The sequence below is a fragment of the Balaenoptera acutorostrata genome, chromosome 2, assembly GCF_949987535.1.
Source record: "Balaenoptera acutorostrata chromosome 2, mBalAcu1.1, whole genome shotgun sequence".
NCBI lineage: Eukaryota > Metazoa > Chordata > Mammalia > Artiodactyla > Balaenopteridae > Balaenoptera > Balaenoptera acutorostrata.
This window is the reverse complement of record NC_080065.1, coordinates 164,171,800-164,185,599: the sequence shown is the minus strand read 5'-3', so window position 1 is coordinate 164,185,599 and position 13,800 is coordinate 164,171,800. Positions and strand designations below refer to the sequence as shown.

At 44.0% G+C, this 13,800-nt stretch overlaps 1 pseudogene; it reads left to right on the top strand.

Annotated features, from left to right (window-relative positions):
- LOC130707370 (ELKS/Rab6-interacting/CAST family member 1-like) overlaps window positions 1-13,800 on the top strand; it is a 125,344-nt pseudogene that overhangs the window by 46,113 nt on the left and 65,431 nt on the right.

The following is a 13,800-nucleotide window of genomic DNA, read 5'->3' as shown; positions in this document are numbered from 1 at the left end:
GCTGTGTTGGGTCTTCGGTTCGTGCGAGGGCTTTCTCCAGTTGCGGCAAGCGGGGGCCACTCTTCATCGCGGTGCGGGGACCGCTCTTCATCGCGGTGCGCGGGCCTTTCTCTATCGCGGCCCCTCCCGTCGCGGGGCACAGGCTCCAGACGCGCAGGCTCAGCAATTGTGGCTCACGGGCCCAGCTGCTCCGTGGCATGTGGGATCTTCCCAGACCAGGGCTCGAACCCGTGTCCCCTGCATTAGCAGGCAGATTCTCAACCACTGCGCCACCAGGGAAGCCCAGATAGATAGCTTTGACTGGCAAGGTTTCCTCCTACACATCCCTATCTTTCATCTAGGGCATGCCATTGATCTTGAAGGATGCTCCATCAATATCTTAATCCTCAGGGGGAAAGTCATGCAGTTCGCATCATACAGCACAAGAAGGCCGGTCATGCGATGGCATTAATTCAACAAATATTTATGGAATGCTTTGATGTAAGGACACCTGGGGTAGATGCTGGGGACACTGAGCAAACCAGCCCCAAATCCCTGCTCTCGAGGAGCTTGTGTTGTCTTGGGGCAAACCTTTGTAATGCAGCCCTTTTAATCAATGAAATGTTTTTCCTGAACTCATCTAGCTAAGGAAGATGAAAAGTTTGCTTAAAAATATTCAGGTTTGGAAAGGAACGCTCTAGACCTGTTGCTGATGGTGCTTTCGAAAACTGGTTCGTAAAAATAGACACTAAACATGGCGTAGAAATACTGGTGATTTCAGATTTGAGGCGATTTTTCAGATACAAAGTTTGCAAGTCGGTTTATCTCCAGTGCTTACTCTGGGGTTGCGTGTGCAGTACAGTCCCTCATACTTAGAACTCGGTAAGGACAGCATAAGACTCACTTTACCTGTGCTTCAATCAGATGTCAGGAGGAATGTGGGATTCCTCCTGCCTACGCCTCTCCTGGGCTTCCTCCTTTCCTCCTCAATGTGGGCAGATGACATTCAGACTCAGAGGAAGCAGAAGCAGGGGTAGTGCGGTTGGGACTGATCTTCCAGAGGGAAGAAGATAGGAATTGCCATCACAGGCTGGGGCTTTCCAGCTACAAGAAAAGATCTGCGGTACAGATATCATGCTGCTTGCTGCCTCCTTGGCTATTTGGGTCATAGCCGGTGCTGTAAAGCACAGCTCTTCTTTCCTGGGGTCCTACAAGTACTTCATTGGTAGGTACTTCCCAACACAGCATTTCCAGCGTGCCACTGCTAGTCAGTCAAGGTTGCTGGGTGATAGGCATCCCATGTACTGTTAGAAACTGCTGGGACCTGTGTGGCGGCCGTAAAGCTAACGGACACAATCACCCGCAGCCGTGGCCCATTGTTCATTGCCCGCTATCCCCACTTGTTTCCCGTTAAGAGACTGCTATTTTGTTCAGCTGGGGTGGAGAACCCTTGATCTTAGGGAGCAGGGGGGCCCCTCTTTTAACCCTAAGGGATGAAGCGTGGAGGTCTGGGCCAGTTGTACTAAACCCATTCCCAAACCCAAACCCAAACCCAAACCCATCCTCCTTCACAACTCTAAGTGTCAACGTGACACTGGCCAACGAGTCTGGTGGTTTCTAGGAAATATTTTTTTAAAATTTCCCATATAGGACTTCCCTGATGGCGCAGTGGTTAAGTATCTGCCTGCCAATGCAGGGGACACAGGTTCGAGCCCTGGTCTGGGAAGATCCCACATGCTGCGGAGCAACTGGGCCCGTGAGCCACAACTACTGAGCCTGCGCGTCTGGAGCCTGTGCTCCGCAACAAGAGAGGCCGCGATAGTGAGAGGCCCGCGCAGCGCAACGAAGAGTGGCCCCCGCTCGCCGCAACTAGAGAAAGCCCTCGCACAGAAACGAAGACCCAACGCAGCCAAAAATAAATGAAGTAATTATTTTTTTTAAAAAAAGAGAGCTTTAAAACCAAAGGTCAGGGGAATGACTGCTAATGAGTTTGGGGCTTCTTTTTGGGAGGATGAAAATGTTCTAAAATTGATCGTGGTGATGAATGTACCAAAAGAATTTAATTGTACACTTTAATGGGTGAATCGTATGGTATGTGGATTGTCTCTCAATAACGCTGTTATTTAAAAAAAAAAAAAAAAAAGGTCTGCAGGTAGCTAGACTTAAATTATAAAAACAAATATTAAGCCTGCAAAATAAAATACATAGGGGATAAAAATACTTGTTATATTTATGCAATTTTAAAATAGCTAAATGCCGTGTTACTGCACAAAATTTCACTGGTTAGGAAAAACAACAAATTGGAAACAGTGTCTGCCTTCAGGAGTAACTGGATGGGACAGAAGAGAGTTATTTTTTTCCCTGTATACTTTTATAACTTCTGATTTGATACATGTATTAAAAAAATAAGTGTACATATAATTAGTAACAACAGTGTCATACCTCTCCTTAGTACAAGTATAAACTCCCAGGTTGCATATTTTGTTCTGAAAAGAATAAAGAATGAAATATATATGTTTTTAAAAATCAGTCAAAGGAAGTAAAAAACTGAAAGATTCTTACATTTGTCTCATCTCACACTAAAAAGCATTTAGTCATTTCTCTGTTATTAGGCATTATAATCAGGCAGAATTCTTTCTTACCCAACAGTCTGACACATCTTTAAACAATGACACAGTTGACCATTCCCTCCTCCTTGAAAACTTCCTTTCCTTCATTTCTAGTACATCGCACTCTCCTGGTCTTCCTCCTCCCTCAATAACCTCTTATTAATAATCTCCTTTGCTGAATTCCTCTTCATTTCCCAAGAAGGTGTCCAGAAGGTAAGTTCCATGAAGGTGGGAATTTTTGTCAGCTTTGTTCACTACTGTATTCCCAAAGGCTAAAAAAAGTACCCAGAACCATACTTAATAAATAACTGTTGAATGAATACATGAGTGAATCAGCACCTCCAGGCTCACATTTTGAAAAGCCATAGAAGTAAACTATATTCCACATAACCTTTACGCTTAATCTACTTTATTACATTATATTTCTCTGAACATTGATAATCAATGCACTGTTTATTATTTGATTAGCCAAAATACTTCATTCCCTGCTCTTTCTCCATCAATGTGTTTTACACAGTATGTGCAAAACGCACATTTAACAGCTCTTATACTACTTCTAAAAGCATAAACGTAGCATAGAAAAAGAGCAGCTGTTGCTATGGGAATTTTCACTTTTGTTTCTAGTATTAATGTTGAATTAACACAATGACATACTTTAGTAATTTTAAAAAAAGGGGGGACACCCCACTAGACTTAGTTAACTAAGATATCACAGTAAAGACAACACCCAGAAAGTGCCCGAGGCCCGCGCGCGCCCGAGTCGCACTCCCCGGAGGCTTCGGGACGCCGGCCGGGCGCGGTCGCGCGGGGGCGGGGCTCGCGCAGACGTCGGCCCGGGGCGGGGCTGGGGAATCGCGCAGGGGGCGGTGCGCGGTGACGTCGGGCGCCCGGGCGGAGCTGTGGCTGTGGTGGCGGCGGCGGCGGCGCCCGGCCGACAGCGGCAGCGGCAGTCCTGAGCAGGGTGAGACGGCCGCGGTGGCGGCAGCTCGGGGTCGGGCGGCGCCTGGAGCTTCCCGCCCGTCGCTGGCGCTAGGCCCCTCGGCTCTCCTCCGCCCGCTCCTCCTCACAGCCCTGGCTGGGTCCCGGCAGCGCGCCCCCGGGGAGTGCGGAGCCGTAGGTGAGGCTGGCGGGCCGGGGGGCTGGGGGCTGGCGGGCGGGGGCTCTGGGCTGCGGACCGGCGCGGGCGCACACGGCAGGCGCCGGGCGGGCGGCGTCTGTCTCCTCCCGCTTGCCGTAGGAGGCGGTGCGGCGCAAACAGTGGGCCGCCGCCTCCGCCGCTGCTTCAGGGGACCAGTCACGCAGAGCCCGGGGCGGGCCGCCCCGAGGAGCCTGGCGCCCGCGGACAGGTGGGCTTCCCGCACGGCCCGGGAGACCCCGCTAGCGGCCTGTCCGCGGTTCACCTCGGCGGCCGGGGAGGGAGGGAGGAAGGGAGGGAGGGCGGCCCGGACGGCCGTCCCGGTTCTCGCGGGCGGCGCCACCAGGGAAGTCCTTTACAGGCCTTTTAAAAGCGTTCTGTCTCTTCTCTATCTGGTTATATATATTTTTTCTTTTCTTCCTGCCTTCCTCAGAAAATCTCTACCTATCCAGCTTTAGAGCAGGAAATTATGCGATTGAATTCTAGCTGTTTCTTTAACAAGAAATTTTTTGTAATGGTATAAACAGAAGAATCTTAGTTTGAACGAATAAAAATGACTCATTTATGTTTATTCTGCATCTGGTATTAGTCAGGTTTATGGCTTTTATTTCCTAAAATCGTTCTAGAAATATTTATTATGATTTTGTTCCTTATATTTTTATCTGCATTATATTGTTATTTCCATGGAAGGTTCTGGACTGTTTCCAAATAAATTCCTTAGAAGGGATTGTTCCTGGCACACTGTTACTTCTGATGCCCTTACATTTGTCAAAAAGAAAATGAGGGTTTTTTGGACCTAAACTGAGAAGAATTATAGCGGAGGGAAGATGAGAGATGTATTTCTTTAACTGCCAATTATGTCTGATCCTGCGAGAGTACAGAATTTTTGATGGGTGTGTCTTCAATTTTGTGGACCCAGGCGTTGCCCACTGCCCAGCTCCTCTGACTATACCTGACCCAGATGCTCAGTTTCTGTCTTTTCTGTATTGATCGTAGGTGGAGGAGTTACTGATGGCCATGGAGAAGGTAAAACAGGAGCTGGAGTCCATGAAGGCGACGCTGTCCTGCACTCAGCAGTCACTGGCAGAGAAGGAAACTCATGTGACCAACCTTCGGGCCGAGAGAAGAAAACACTTAGAGGAAGTTCTGGAGATGAAGTAAGTTTTATAATATTGTTCTTCAGGCATATGCTTAGTTGAAATACTTGTCCTCATCGCTTTCATCTTCTGGCCCCGTTTGTCACGCCTGACACGCTTAGCCTAATTTTAATGCTCACTTGTGTTTCTCACTCCTTAGAACAAATTTGGGACAAATCCTCGTCAACTAGAAACTTTTTTTGCCTCCCTGTCATTGAATTTTGCAGTCCTCTAGAGTGTATGTATCCGTATGCAATTGTATCTCTGAAGTTCCTGAAACCTTCTGGAAAGTTCTGGCAAGTTGTTGAGCTTTCTGAGGAAGATAACCATTGCTCCTGAGGTCATACGATGGCTAGGCAATTTTTAAAAACATTTTTTATTATAAACATTTCCAAAGGTACACAAAAGTAGAGAATAGTATAGTGAACCTCCTTATACCCATCCCCCATATTTAACCATTAACGTTTGCCGCACTCTCCAGTCAGTTTTGACAAAATTGTCACTTTTAGCAGAACCATTCTTGACATCATTTTCGTACTTTCCAGGCATCTTGCAGCTTCCTTGAGATAGTCTGTTGTGAAGGCTGTATATATCTGCTGTGCAGAATACAGCTGCTGCTTTTTCTCCTCTGTGACTTTGAAAAGTTCTGGTTTCCTTCTCTTCAGAACAAGTATGTCTCTTTTTTAAGTCTCTTAGTACTTTCTCCATCACTCCAATCCCCACCCCTGTGTAATTGTCCTGCTCTCATTTTACTGAAACCAAGTCTATGCTGGGACCCCTCAGTTACCTTCATCACCTCAGCAGTTACCTGTGTTCTTGTCGTCGTCTCTTCTGACTCAGAGGAGATACTGTCTCTCCTTCACCAAGCTCGCTTCTTATTTCTATCACAGATTTAAGCTCTGGTTCCCTCCTCTGCAATCTGTCTCCATTAATTTTCTTTCACATAATCTTTGCTCACTTTCTGTTAGTTCCTTCTTGTCTGCAATAAATACGCACTCTCTCTGACCTAAAGTAAACAGTCTTTCTGAGCCCAGCCAGTGCTTGAAGCTAACATCCCCTCTTCTTTTCTGCTACTTTGAACTATCAATACATGTTGAATATGAGAATTACAAAGTAGCAGAGGATCTTGCCATGACACCTCAGCATGAATTTTCATGGGGCATGATTGTTTTGATATCATGACGGCAGCTCAGGAGTTGAGGAAACAAATATCGGGGTGTCCCCTGTGCTTATGGATTATTAGGACACAGTGGGAGGTTAAGAGAGCCTGATCTTTCAGAAAAGAATTGCAGGTGATGTGCTCTCGGAAGTGACAGATACTGGAGCCAGAAATAGGTTGATACGCAGGGAGAACGGGGAGAATTCAGGGTTCTGAGTATCGTGATGAGAAAGTTTGCTTCTTACGAGCAGGTTAGTAGAGGCAGTTGAAGACAAGGTTTTATCCCTGATGATAAGAACATAGAGGAAGGATGGGTATAATATTCGGGAATACAAGGTATCGATGTGATACTCCTAAGCACAAACAGGCCCTGCTAAAGCAACGGTGTAGGAGTATTGTTTCGTTTTCTCTGTGTACCAATATCTTGACTTGACTTGTCACATCTTTCCCACTCAGTTCAAGTGTCTATAGCAAAACAGTGGTGGATTTGTAAAGGAATTTTCCTTTATTGTTAGGACTTTGAAAAGATATGAAAGAATTTTTTTTTTTTTTTAATTTTATTTATTTATGTCTGTGTTGGTTCTTCGTTTCTGCGCGAGGGCTTTCTCTAATTGCGGCAAGTGGGGGCCACTCTTCATCGCGGTGCGCGGGCCTCTCATTATCGCGGCCTCTCTCGTTGCGGAGCACAGGCTCCAGACGCGCAGGCTCAGTAGTTGTGGCTCACGGGCCTAGCCGTTCCGCGGCATGTGGGATCCTCCCGGACCGGGGCACGAACCCGTGTCCCCTGCATTGGCAGGCGGATTCCCAACCGCTGCGCCACCAGGGAAGCCCTGAAAGAATTTTTTAAAGAATGCTTGACTTTAAACCATTAAAAGGGAATTGCGTGTGATTTTTTTTGTTGTTGTTGTTATTATTTTTGGAACCACAGTACTAAACTTTCTTATGGACTTCCCTTGCCAACCCAGGTTAGAGATTACATTTCAGAAAAATACTGTGATTTGCAAGACTGTTTTTGGTAAGGTCAAACACTCACACACTAAGGCATGGGATGAGTCATTAAAGTATTCAGAGATTTATAAGTGGTATAGAAATTTGATGAATAAACATTAAATAAAAGTTCTAGAAATAAGGTGTTAAAACCTGGCTCTGACAGGTGACCTGTCTCTTTTTTTTTTTTTTTTTTTAAACTAATTCATTTGATTTTTTTTTTTTTTTAAAGGATTTTCTTATTTATTTATTTATTTATTTATTTATTTTTGGCTGTGTTGGGTCTTCGGTTCGTGCGAGGGCTTTCTCCAGTTGCGGCAAGTGGGGGCCACTCTTCATCGCGGTGCGGGGACCGCTCTTCATCGCGGTGCGCGGGCCTTTCTCTATCGCGGCCCCTCCCGTCGCGGGGCACAGGCTCCAGACGTGCAGGCTCAGCAATTGTGGCTCACGGGCCCAGCTGCTCCGTGGCATGTGGGATCTTCCCAGACCAGGGCTCGAACCCGTGTCCCCTGCATTAGCAGGCAGATTCTCAACCACTGCGCCACCGGGGAAGCCCGGTGACCTGTCTCTTAAATCACCTTCCTCATTTGCTCAGGAGATACTACTACAGCATCATGCTGTTCTTAGATTTTGTACAAGTTTTTTGTCATGCAGATTTACTGACTTAAAAGTTTTTAAAGTAGTCTTTGCTTTAATTTGCACTTAAATTTCTCCTTGTTGTCTCTCATTTTCATATCTTAATAAAATGGTTGTTTAATACCTTTCTTTTAACAAATTAAGCACTTCAGGCCTAATCGTCTATCCAAACATGCTGTTGAGAGTGGTGGCTAATCCCAAACTCCTAATGTATCCCTCCTCCACACTCTTTTCTCCTTTGGTAACCATAAGTTTGTTTTCTATGTCTGTGGGTCTATTTCTGTTTTGTATATAAGTTCATTTGTATCTTTTTTTTTTTTTTTACGTTCCACATATAAGCGATATCATGATATTTGTCTTTCTCTGTCTGGATTACTTCACTTAGTATGATAATCTCTAGGTCCATGCATGTTGCTGCAAATGGCATTATTTCATTCCTTTTTATGGCTGAATAATATTCCATTGTGTGTGTGTGTGTGTGTGTATGTATGTGTGTGTATACATATATATGTATAAATATATAAAACACATCTTCTTTATCCATTCACCTATTGATGGACATTTAGGTTACTTCCATGTCTTGGCTATTGTAATAGAGCTGCAGTGAACACTGGGTTGCATGTATCTTTTTGAATTATGTTTTTCTCTGGATATATGCCCAGGAGTGGGATTGCTGGATCATATGGTAACTCTATTTTTAGTTTCTTCAGGAACCTCCGTACTGTTCTCCATAGTGGGTGCACCAGTTTACGTTCCCACCATCAGTGTAAGAAGGTTCCCTTTTCTCCATGCCCTCTCCAGCATTTATTGTTTGTAGACTTTTTTGATGATGGCCATTCTTACTGATGTGAGGTGATATCTCATTGTTGTTTTGCTTTGCATTTCTCTAATAATTAGCAATGTTGAGCATCTTTTCATGTGCCTTTTGGCCATCCATACGTCTTCTTTGGAGAAATGTCTATTTAGATCTTCTGCCCATTTTTTGATTGGGTGGTTTGTTTTTTGATATTGAGCTGTATGAGCTGCTTGTGTATTTTGGAGATTAATCCTTTGTCAGTTGCTTCATTTGCAAATATTTTCTCCCATTCTGAGGGTTGTCTTTTCATCTTGCTTATGGTTTCCTTTGCTGTGCAAAAGCTTTGAAGTTTCATTAGGTCCCATTTGTTTATTTTTGTTTTTATTTCCATTTCTCTAGGAGGTGGGTCAAAAAGGATCTTGCTGTGATTTATGTCATAGAGTGTTCTGCCTCTGTTTTCCTCTAAGAGTTTTATAGTGTCTTGCCTTACATTTAGGTCTTTAGTCCATTTTGAGTTTATTTTTGTGTATGGTATTAGGGAGTGTTCTAATTTCATTCTTTTCCATGTAGCTGTCCAGTTTTCCCAGCACCACTTATTGAAGAGGCTGTCTTTTCTCCAGTGTATATTCTTGCCTCCTTTATCAAAGATAAGGTGACCATATGTGCGTGGGTTTATCTCTGGGCTTTCTGTCCTGTTCCACTGATCTATATTTCTGTTTTTGTGCCAGTACCATACTGTCTTGATTACTGTAGCTTTGTAGTATTGTCTGAAGTCAGGGAGCCTGATTCCTCCAACTCCATTTTTCTTTCTCAAGATTGCTTTGGCTATTCGGGGTCTTTTGTGTTTCCATGCAAGTTGTGAAATTTTTTGTTTTAGTTCTGTGAAAAATGCCATTGGTAGTTTGATAGGGATTGCACTGAATCTGTAGATTGCTTTGGGTAGTATAGTCATTTTCACAGTGTTGACTGTGGATTTGTCCATTTCTTCCAGGTTGTCCATTTTATTGGCGTATGGTTGCTTGTAGTAATCTCTCATGATCCTTTGTATTTCTGCAGTGTCAGTTGTTACTTCTTTTTCATTTCTAATTCTATTGATCTGAGTCTTCTCAGACTTTATTCTTGATGAGTCCGGCTAATGGTTTATCAATTTTGTTTATCTTCTCAACGAACCAGCTTTTAGTTTTATTGATCTTTGCTATCGTTTCCTTCATTTCTTTTTCATTTATTTCTGATCTGATCTTTATGATTTCTTTCCTTCTGCTAACTTTGGGGGTTTTTTTGTTCTTCTTTCTCTAATTGCTTTAGGTAGAAGGTTAGGTTGTTTATTTGAGATGTTTCTTGTTTCTTGAGGTAGGATTGTATTGCTATAAACTTCCCTCTTAGAACTGCTTTTGCTGCATCCCATAGGTTTTGGGTCGTCGTGTTTTCATTGTCATTTGTTTCTAGGTATTTTTTGATTTCCTCTTTGATTTCTTCAGTGATCTCTTGTTTATTAACTAGTGTATTGTTTAGCCTCCATGTGTTTGTATTTTTTACAAAATTTTTCCGGTAATTGATATCTAGTCTCATAGCATTGTGGTCAGGAAAGATATTTGATACAATTTCAATTTTCTTAAATTTGTCAAGGCTTGCTTTGTGACCCAAGATATAATCTATCCTGGAGAATGTTCCATGAGCACCTGAGAAGAAAGTATATTCTGTTGTTTTTGGATGGAATGTCCTATAAATATCAAGTAAGTCCATCTTGTTTAATGTATCATTTAAAGCTTGTGTTTCCTTATTTATTTTCATTTTGGATGATCTGTCCATTGGTGAAAGTGGGATGTTAAAAGTCCCCTACTATGATTGTGTTACTGTCGATTTCCCCTTTTTCGGCTGTTAGCCTTTGCCTTCTGTATTGAGGTGCTCCTATGTTGGGTGCATAAATATTTACAATTGTTATATTCTTGTTGGATTGATCCCTTGATCATTATGTAGTGTCCTTCCTTGTCTCTTGTAACATTCTTTATTGTAAAGTCTGTTTTGTCTGATAAGAGAATTGCTACTCCAGCTTTCTTTTGATTTCCATTTGCATAAAATATCTTTTTCCATCCCTTCACTTTCAGTCTATATGTGTCCCTAGGTCTGAAGTGGGTCTCTTGTAGACAGCATATATACAGGTCTTGTTTTTGTATCAATTCAGCAGTCTATGTCTTTTGGTTGGAGCATTTAATCCATTTACATTTAAGGTAATGATCGATATGTATGTTCCTATTACCATTTTCTTAATTGTTTTGGGTTTGTTATTGTAGGTCTTTTCCTTCTCTTGTGTTTCCTGCCTAGAGAAGTTCCTTGAGCATTTGTTGTAAAGCTGCTTTGGCGGTGCTGAATTGTCTTAGCTTTTGCTTGTCTGTAAAGGTTTTAATTTCTCCATGAAATCTGAATGAGATCCTTGCTGGGTAGAGTAATCTTGGTTGTAGGTTTTTCCCTTTCATCACTTTAAATATGTCCTGCCACTCCCTTCTGGCTTGCAGAGTTTCTTCTGAAAGATCAGCTGTTAACCTTATGGGGATTCCCTTGTATGTTATTTGTTGCTTTTCCCTTGCTGCTTTTAATATTTTTTCTTTGTATTTAGTTTTTGATAGTTTGATTAATATGCGTCTTCGTGTGTTTCTCCTTGGATTTCTCCTGCCTGGGACTCTCTGTGCTTCCTGGACTTGATTGACTATTTCCTTTCCCACATTAGGGAAGTTTTCAACTATAATCTCTTCAAATATTTTCTCAGTCCCTTTCTTTTTCTCTTCTTCTTCTGGGACCCCTATAATTCGAATGTTGGTGCGTTTAATGTTGTCCCAGAGGTCTGTGAGACTGTCCTTAATTCTTTTCATTCTTTTTTCTTTTTTCTTCTCTGCAGTAGTTTTTTCCACTATTTTATCTTCCAGGTCACTTATCCATTCTCCTTCCTTAGTTATTCTGCTATTGATTCCTTCTGGAGAATTTTTAATTTCATTTATTGTGTTGTTCATCCTTGTTGTTTATTCTTTAGTTCTTCTAGGTCCTTGTTAAACATTTCTTGTATTTTCTCCATTCTACTTGCAAGATTTTGGATCATCTTTGCTGTCATTACTCTGAATTCTTTTTCATGTAGACTGCCTATTTCCTCTTCATTTGTTTGGTCTGGTGGGTTCTTACTTTGCTCCTTCATCTGCTGTGTGTTTCTCTGTCTTCTCATTTTGCTTAACTTACTGTGTTTGGGGTCTCCGTTTTGCAGGCTGCAGGTTCTTAGTTCCCGTTATTTTTGGTGTCTGCTCCCAGTGGCTAAGGTTGGTTCAGTGGGTTGTGTAGGCTTCCTGGTGGAGGGGACTGGTACCTGTGTTCTGGTGGATGAGGCTGGATCTTGTCTTTCTGGTGGGCAGGTCCACGTCTGGTGTTGTGTTTTGGGGAGTCTGTGACCTTATTATGATTTTCGGCAGCCTCTCTGCTAATGGGTGGAGTTGTGTTCCTGTCTTGTTAGTTGTTAGGCATAGTGTGTCCAGCACTGTAGCTTACTGGTCGTTGAGTGGAGCTGGGTCTTAGCGTTTAGATGGAGATCTCTGGGAGAGCTTTTGCCATTTGATATTACGTGGAGCTGGGAGGTCTCTGGTGGGCCCATGTCCTGAACTCGGCTCTCCCACCTCAGAGACACAGGCCTGGCACCCGGCCAGAGCACCAAGACCCTGTCAGCCACATGGCTCAGAAGAAAAGGGAGAAACAAAAGAAATAAAATAAAGTTATTAAAATAAAAAATAAAAAATAATTATTGAAAATAAAAAAAATTAAAAAGTAATAAAAAAAAGAAAAAAAAAAGAAGACAGCAACCAAACCAAAAAACAAATCCACCAATGATAACAAACGCTAAAAACTATACTAAGAAAAAAAACAAAAAACGGACAGACAGAACCCTAGGACAATTGGTAAAAGTAAAGCTACACAGGCAAAATCACACGAAGTCCACTGCCTCAATTTGGGGATGATTCATTGTCTATTTAGGTATTCCACAGATGCAGGGTACATCAAGTTGATTGTGGAGATTTAATCCGCTGCTCCTAAGGCTTCTGGTAGAGATTTCCCTTTCCTTCTTTGTTCACACAGCTCCCGGGGTTCAGCTTTGGATTTGGCCTCTCCTCTCCATGTAGGTTGCCTGAGGGCGTTTGTTCCTGCCCAGACAGGACAGGGTTAACGTAGCAGCTGATTCCGGGGCTCTGGCTCACTCAGGCCTGGGGGGAGGGAGGAGTACAGAATGCGGTGGTGAGCCACCGCGGTGAGCCTGTGGTGGCGGAGGCTGGCGTGACATTGCACCAGCCTGAGGCGCGCCGTGTGTCCTCCTGGGGAAGTTGTCCCTGCATCACGGGACCCTGGCAGTCGGGGGCTGCACATGCTTCCGGGAGGGGAGGTGTGGATAGTGACCTGTGCTTGCACACAGGCTTCTTGGTGGCTGCACCTGCAGCCTTAGCGTCTCATGCCAGTCTCTGGTGTCCGTGCTGATAGCCTCGGCTCGCGCCCGTCTCTGGAGCTCATTTAGGAGGTCCTCTGAATCCCCTCTCCTCACGCGCCCGAAACAATGGTCTCTTGCCTCTTCGGCAGCTCCAGACTTTTCCCGGACACCCTCCCGGCTAGCTGTGGCACACTAGCCCCCTTCAGGCTGTGTTCACGCAGCCAACCCCAGTACTCTCCCTGGGGTCTGACCTCCGAAGCCCGAGCCTCAGCTCCCAGCCCCCGCCCGCCCTGGCGGGTGAGCAGACAAGTCTCTCGGGCTGGTGAGTGCTGGTTGGCACCGATCCTCTGTGAGGGAATCTCTCCGCTTTGCCCTCCGCACCCCTGTTGCTGCGCTCTCCTCCGTGGCTCTGAAGCTTCGCCCTGCCACGCCCTGTCTCCGACAGTGAAGGGGCTTCCTAGTGCATGGAAACCTTTCTTCCTTCACAGCTCCCTCCCACTGGTGCGGGTCCCGTCCCTATTCTTTTGTCTCTGTTTTTTCTTTTTTCTTTTGCCCTACCCAGGTACGTGGGGAGTTCCTTGCCTTTTGGGAGGTCTGAGGTCCTCTGCTAGTGTTCAGTAGGTGTTCTGTAGGAGTTGTTCCACACGTAGATGTATTTATGATGTATTTGTGGGGAGGAAGGTGATCTCCATGTGTTACTCTTTCGCCATCTTGAAGGTCTCCCCACTTTTCAGTTTTTTTGTCATATGTATTACTGTTATGGCCATCTTTATTAATACATTTTCACATTTCTGATTATTTTCCTATGATAGGTTGTTAAAAAATTGAATCTATTCATCAGAGGGGATCAAAGGAATTATAGGAGAGGTTTTCCCATATACATTTATGTATTCTTAAAATGTTTTAACAC